This window comes from Cupressus sempervirens, chromosome 3 (assembly GCF_028749045.1).
Source record: "Cupressus sempervirens isolate cs-2001-9-10 chromosome 3, ASM2874904v1, whole genome shotgun sequence".
Lineage (NCBI taxonomy): Eukaryota > Viridiplantae > Streptophyta > Pinopsida > Cupressales > Cupressaceae > Cupressus > Cupressus sempervirens.
In genome coordinates this window covers 261961163-261969739 of record NC_143120.1, presented here as the reverse complement: position 1 = coordinate 261969739, position 8577 = coordinate 261961163, and positions in this window count along the sequence as shown.

Here is an 8577-nt window from a genome sequence, read left to right as displayed (position 1 = left end):
TGTGATTAGAATTCTTCAATTCTTTAAGCCCTTGCATTTTTTCGAGGACAATAACATTTTCCATCACCATTTCTTTTGAATAGAGACCACAATATAGCAATTGCCACCTTATTTTGTTCTAGTTTCGTATTGTTAGGCATGGACTTTCTTCACAAGAAAACGTTAAAGCTAAAAATATATATCAAATATAAACATGCAAGAATTAGTAGTATCTTGTATATAATCGATAATAATAAAATAATTAAATATTACTATCTCTTTAGTGAAGATGGCATCTAAAAAAATCAAATGAATTATACAGTATAAATATTGGCATTAATTTTGAACAATATTATATGTTGGCATTGATCTTGAAAAAAATTTATTCATTTATGTATGTTGACACTCAAAATATGTTGCTACAACAAATGTGAGTAAATGTATGGATGGTTTTGGCAAGATCTAGTTAGGATCAAGAAACACTTGGGGGTGGGGGTGAGGGGGCATGAATAATTGTTGTAGCACTTTCAAACTAATCAATAATTTTTAACCTAACCAAAAATTATGCTACTCAACGGTTAATATATACTATATCATCCCTACTATGCTATGAAATTGAATTGATTAAGCAACGTATAATCAAATAAATCAATTTTAGATTTTCAACAAACAATGATGAAAATCAAGAATGTTAAAAAATGTTCCTCTTTTCAGGAATAAGAAAAACTAAATATGTATGGAAGGTTTCTTTGCATGCCAAATAGTAAAATATGAGATGTATGATGTCTCTAAACTCTTCTCAAATATTACACAAAAGAATTCCATAACCAAATCATGTATATGCCTATTTAATGAAGATGGTGACAAGATTAAGCTAAGTAGAAGCTAATGAAAACCAAGATCAGAAATGGGGTAGCACCTATGACAAAGTCGTCATCAAAGAGATGAAGAATGTCCTCAAGTGTATCGTTCAAATCCACAAGGTGAGATCACAAAATAAACCCACATTATCTATCAATAATTCATCTCACTAAATTAAATATGAAATATTGATTAGTACTTCTTGCAAATAATGACTAGAATCAAAATTTGTTGGAGAAGTAATTTCAGTGCATGTCATGCTACTAGACTACCTATGCCATGATGATGTGTTTAGACAACATATTTGAATACAAACACCTCAAATTGAATTTGCAAATATTTGAAAGGAAGAGTTCTTGACCTTATAGAACTAACTCAAAAACAAAGAATGTGAACTTTTAAATCTAGATTAAGACTAATTAAAGTCAAAGAACTATCAAGAAATATCTCAATGTCATGACAAATATCAAGATCTGCCAACTCATAAGTTCTATCTATGTAGTGTCAAATGGTAGATCATCACAATTTTCTATCTTATTTCTATTTTTTAAACCTAGATTAGGACTGACTAAAGTCAAATAACTATTAAGAAATTTCTCAATTTCATCACATTAAAGCATGGATAAAGTATGCACATATACATTAAACAACCTTAAAATATAAGAACATGCAGACTACTTATGATAAATATGTGTTATTTAGAGAGAGTTTTGTCAATATGCAAAATTTGTAGGGATGTCCCCTAGGTGTACGTTGTCCTTGGGATAGGGATTCCTAAAAGAATAATAGGGGATGCATCCCTAGATAATCTAGCTCATTGTATATACAACCATCAAAACTATCCTATCAAATTCATCTATATGCATGTAACTAAATGTTATTTCAGATAAAGTCAATAAGTTAATTATAGGGGCAAAATAGAAAACCTCATAACATAGATACTAATCCAAAAAAAAATAGAATGGATAAGTTAAAGAAAGAAATTCATGTAAAGCAACATTTAGGCTTACATTTTTTGGTCCAATGTTGAGGCCTCAAGGGAACTTCTCTTGTTATATGCCTTCTATGTTAAGAAAAATGTAAAATTTAGTAAATAAGAAATAGTACATCAATAAGTTTTGAAACTAATCCATAGCATATACATTCCACCATATACAATAGTCAAACTATAGCATGAAACACTTAAAGGTAGGAGCCATAGTATGAAGGATAAAAATAAACTAGACATCGTTATTTCTATACATTTTCTAAGTACCTTTAGGAGATTGTATCAAACCCTTATTGGAATTTTTCAATACCATTCAGAAGTATCAATTTACTTACAAGTTCAAATAAATGGTTTTGAGTTGATTGATTATTTTAAAATTAAGGATTCAAACTTTAGGTTTCTTGCTTAAATTCAAAATTGTAATTAAGTGGCTTATTTATCACCAATTACTAATTCGAAATAGCCTTGATATTTTAGTAAGATCTTGGATAGTTCAAAACTGGATTCAAATTATAATTTATTATTGCAAAAATATGCCAAACAATTCACTTCTATCTCCCATTGTATTTGTGTATCATTATCTGCCAATTGGGTGTTCATCGAATGACAGACTATCATTTTGACATTGACACAATTTCACCTATTATCCATCAATTTGGTAGTGATCAAAATCTGTACAACATTATATGTCATTTTTCTATTGATCAATTTTGCTAACTTCTACTAGTTTTTCATTATTTTGAATCTAGATAGCTTGCCACCAATTAGTATATGATTACTTAATCTATCATAACCCAATTTCTATATGATTTTCCCTTTAGCACTTTCAGATCTTGTAGGGTAGAATGAATGGAGACATGAAGAGACTTCTCAAACTATCACATCACCTTGCTCTCATGTTACAACCTTCATTGCCTGATCACGTTCTATTCTGTTGTAGAGCATTCAACACCTAGAGAAGTCTTTTCTTGCTAGCTAGGGCATTCACTTAGGTTGGCCACCAATGCCCTTGAATTAGAAACCCATAATGATCCCTATTTATCACCCTAATTCGAATCTCAAATCTTGAATCTTGTCTTTTGAGTTCAAAACATTCAACAAAGGGCTTTATAGAAACCATTAAATAGCAATGGGCTGTGAGAGAAATTTAATAAGTGGTGAATTGAAAACATTCCAAGAAAGTGACTATGTTTATTCATGCTCACAGATATTTGAAAAGTTAAACTTTGTTAAATATTGCAGAAAATGGGAGACATTCTTGGTTGTGTTAGTTATTTATTTAGCATGGGTTTCACCATTTGAATTTTCTTTTATTGATGCCTCAAGTTGAACCCAACAATATTGCATATGCAAGAAATCACTCCCCAAAAAAAATAAAGTTCAATTATGCAAGATCAAAGCCAAGAAACCCCTTACCTTGAATTACTCTTTGTCACGTCTCTGAAGCCTCTTGCTCACACTTTGCCACGTGAATAAATGAAGTTTCACTTTTCTTTTTCTTTTTTTATATCTCTGACAACATCAAAATTTTGATGATAAACTTATCTATCATCATTAAAATGAACTTGACAATCCAAATTGGCCTATCGTCAAAAATTTAGGTTAAAGATGCAAACTAATTATACTAGTGAAGTGGGGTTTCCTTGACATCAGAGGGGGGGAGGGGGAGGAGTCAAGAGACTTACTCGAGGAATGGGTAAACAATTTCTCTCAAAATTTTAGCAAAAAATTATCAATACCCAATCCTTTAGAAATTTTCAAAGATAGGTTGCATTTCTCCTTAGCAAAGATTATTAGACCTACTAGCTCACTATCTCTTTTTAAGGAACCTAGTAAGCTCACTATTTTTTTCACTATTATCGGGTGGGGAGGATGACTATGTTTTGGCCCTTTTTTTACTAGGATGAGAAGGAAAAGCTTCATGGGAACTAGGGGGAGTGGCAACATTAGTGAAAATGCACTTAGTAATAGGAGGGTAAAAAGCATAGTGGAAATTATATAGTCTAAACAACAACCCCTGCTACAAAATCCCATTGTCCTTACATTTATAGTTAGCTTCAATATTACTTTCAATGGAATGTAGCAAGGAAAATAGAATGGAAATAAGGAAATTATGGTGCATATGGTTAAGGAAAGGGAGGTGGTAAAAATAATCTTCCATAACAATGCCTTTAGCTTTAGTAATGACTTCCTCATTGATTTCAAAGGATAGGCAACTCACCGTAACCCTTCTATCATTCTAGGACAAAAGAAACTATTTTGAAATATTTTCACCTTGCCCTTCGGTCATACATTCAATAAAATGTAACATCCCTCCCTCTTCACCCACAAATATAGCCTTCACATTCTTGCAAAAGGAAATATCAATTTTGTTGGGCTCAATGCGGACCTTGTTACCAACCATGGTTTGGAGCTTCAAACACTTAGCAAACTGCAAAGAATTAAAGTGAACTTTTCCCAAAGAAGAGAGAATGAAATTCAAAAATCCCTTTTTAATGTGGTCGTATCCTCTCTTTTGGTTTCAATAATAATGGAGACCAATATACCATCTAGTCATGTAATCCAACTATTTCTACTCATGCCAAGCCTTAATTTTTTTGAAGGACATGGTACTCAACTTTCCATTGCTAATAGTCTTTTTTAGTGTGTTGGAAATACAATTAAACAAAATCCTTCTGTAATAATGTGAAATTATTTTAAAAAATAAACCTATACACACTTGAATCAAGCTAAATTTTTCCTTTCCAACTCATAATTAGAAATTTCCAAGTGTTTTTTAGAGTAGAAAAAAACTATAAATAAGGAAAGGGTAGCACATAGTACCCCTTTGCATTTTCTATGTAACCCACAAATTGGTGCTATGCATGGTTAACTAGTACCCATATGTTCCTCCCTTCTTATGAGATTCCTAGTTTCTTCATATAGCTGATTCACCTCCCTCCAACATATTAAACCTTCCATCTATAGCCTAGTGGAAGCCAAAGATTCTACAACTTCCTTTCCCTCCCTATATATGTGCCAACATTTATGGTTTAGGAATCTAGAAAGTTGGGTGGTAGAGTCCTCAAGAATAGTGTTAAATCTCCACCCTATACCACCCCGTCTTTGGATAGCTTAATGATGACATTAGAGTCATCATCAACTTAAGAATTAGTTATCCTCATAGAAAAATAAATGCTAAGTCCCCAAAGGAGGACCATGCCCTCTTCCTAGTTAACTGTGTGATCTTTTAGATGTCTCACAAAGGAAGCTATACATTTAACTTTATGGTCCATTAGAATACCTCCATCGTTATGTTTCTCTCCTTTGACAACCCCATCAAAATTATGTTTACACCAAGTAGGTGGGCGAGGAGCCCATTTGGTGTTGTCTCTAGCCACCTTTTTAGTGCTATCTACCCTATCAAATCCTTGTAGGAGGTTCTAATCATTTGTACTTCAAATATCCACAAGGGATGGGGGTGATTTTAGGCTTTTTCTTTGACTAGAAGTCACATTCTCCAAAATAATCCAAAGAATAAACTCAAAGGTGACTTGTGGATTTAGTTATTCTTCTCTAAATATTATATTATTTATCTCCTTCCAAATGCACAAATAGATGTGAGTGGGGATGAATTTCTGTAGTATACAGATGAGAGGGTGGTTAAAAAGGCTAACCCAATTAACAAATTTTTTGAGGTCCACATCCATAGCCCAAGTAAGTTTTAACATATAAGAAAACAACCTCATAGTGGATAAATAAGTTCTAAATAGTTTCCAACTCTTTTTTGCACATAACATATCTATTGGCTAAGTTAAAATCTCATTTAACAAGGTTGTCCTAATTGAGGACTTTCCCATGCAAGAGGGACCACTAAAAGAAATTTATTTTAGGAGTTAGGTGTAGGTCCCAAAATTTTTCCCATTTTAGGGTAGAGATAGGTAATGATAAAGTGAGCTCATAGACCAAGTTTGTGGAGAAACCTCTAGAGAGGATGGGGGCCTATAGAATTATTTTTTGGATGTTAGATTAAGATATTCTCCTATGCTTCAAGTTGTTATCCAACTCTCATGCATTTATTTGTAACCCCTAGTTGTTATTTAAAAAATTGTCCCAAATTAATCCACCTCTCATTGCTAATGTATCCCTCCACTTTATTTCTCAAGCTATGTGTCAATGTATAACACATATTAAGATTCTTGGTAGGATTCAGAGTGGTAGCATTGTTATAGTTGTCCTTCTAGGATCTAATTTTCTATTCATTCCCAATTTTCCATTTTAGACCTTTTTGGAGAAGAGTTTTGCATTTAAGAATATTGTTCCAAATTTTGGAACCTTGAGGGAGATTCTACTTAAAGAAAGCCACATGCATACACTTAGCTATCATAGTGTTACACTAGTCTTCTTCCTACATCATCAACTTCCAAGTCATTTTACAATTGAGAGCCCTGTTGTCACTTAGGTTTGCACCCTTCTCCAAGGCCTATGCGCGAGGACAACCTAGTGAAACATGGAAACAACCTCCAAGCTGTGGGACTTGAACTATGAGGTTGAGTCTCCGAAGAAGGCCGGCTTCCTCTTACTGTTAGGGCATGCCTATCTATTCTCAGAAGGAAAAGGGAGAAAGAGAGCACTAAAGCAAATCTACCTAGTCTAATCTAAGGCGGTGATGCACCAAAACAGAGTGTTCAGACTCATTTCTACCCATATATGCACTACAGAACTAGGGTAACATCCAAATTCATACATTCATTCAAAATTATATCGACCAACAACCACATATAGATCAGGAAACCAACTGAATAACACCAGGAACAGAAGATTTCACTTGTATATTATTCAATAGGCCAAAGATAGATATAGTATGCAGACCACTGATCTGAACAATATGTCAATGAGAGGTAAAATGATACACTTACACGTTGATGGCTAAAAGAGATGATACAAGATGCTTATCTAGCTTAGAGACAAAGGGAATTTTACGCTTCAAGTCTGCAAGCAGTAGCAGAGAAAATCAGGGAGAGTCGACCCTAAGAATAGATCACCAAATTGCCTTTATAGATTAGGCATAACTGAAGATTTTTGCATTACATTCACTTCTCACCTATTGGCATTAACTTTCCATCCTGAGAATCCAATCAAAGATCTGATTGAACATGGCCTGCATACCAAGAAATCTGATATCCCTCTGAGAAAGAGCCTAGAGAAGATAGGAATGGTGCCACAACATTCCCTGACATGGTAGATGGATCGACCGAATGGATGGAGTGTCTTTTTGCACTTGGCATTCATTCTGAGTTGGTGGCAATTAATCACACCATCAGATTGTGGCAAAACTCGAATTTCTCATCATTCATGATTAGTGCATCCATCGAATCGATCAGCCAACAGGCTCGATGAGCCAACTGGGCCATGCAGGCCAATCACACCTTCGATCTTGCCACCCTGGCAGTCTCTTTACATTTGACTGGGCACTTACCACCCTTTCTGTGAGACTGGGTGTTATGTCACTATTGAAAAAGTCTTTGAAGATCTCGATAGTACCATAGTGCCTAAGGGTTTCAACCTGACTGCGCCACCTTTACCATCTAACCGCAACCGCGTGCTAACCGCTATGTTGATTGCGATGATCACAATGACCGCCATTCGTTAACCGTCTTACTTACTGTGCTTCCAAATCTAGGCCCACAAGGACACGTGGCGTACGGGCGCTAACTCGCTATCATAAAATTCGCGTGGCTTCTCCATGGCGAGATAGCGCCCACTGCTGATCTTCGTAGATCTGACAGTGTAGAACTCGCCCCTGCAACATGCTGGTCGCGTCAAGAAGTTGGTCCCACGACATATCCATGCCCTGACCTGGCATGTGTGCTAATTCCTGATTCATTGTGGACCTTCCAATCTGCGACTAGGCCCATCCTGTTTGGCACCACCTCAGCGACACATCCTGGCGAGACTTGACCCCACCAACATGTGGCGAAAGGGCACCAAGTCGCGATGCTAAAAAATCTTGCAGCTTTGCCATGGCGAGATGGCGCCTGCCACTGATCGATTTCCAGTCCGACGATCACAAAACTTGACCTCCCGCGACCCTCCTTCTCTATTGATTTGCCGGGCTCGCCGATATGTGGCGTCTCCTCATTGGTCTATTGGTTACTTAAATCTAACTGCACCGGCGGCATGAAATGTGGCCTCGCCAAGACACGTGGCGCACAAGTGCTATGTCGCTGATGTTAACTCTTGGGCAGTTCTCGATAGCGAGACAACGCCAGTCATAGATCCCTATGGATCCGACGATCGTGAAGACTCGCCATTCCTTCTGAGACTACTGGGCCTGCTGTATGCTATGCACTGACTCATACACACATGGCACTCCCCTATTTGGTTCGATGAAACATTAGCTGGCAACCCAAGACCTAATCCACAGAGCAACCACGTGTCAGCTAGGCGCCATGTGGCTATGCAGAAATCGAGACCAAATTCCCATAGCGCCATAGCGCCCACTGACAGCGTGCCTTGAGATTTACATGTGTCCCCATTTGATTCACTATCTTGATGCTGAGCTGACAAATTGCATTACAGAGGACCGACGGGACCCATCTGCCTGATCCTTCCTAACCACGGTGAACTTTTAGTTTGGGCACTATGTCATCATCAGAAAATGTATTGGTTTTCCATTGGCACCATGGCGCCTCGCCATTTTTTGAAACCTTCAGGCCGTGAAACTTGTTTTCCCGCCGCCATGAAGCTTCTGACCTGTCGTACTCTGC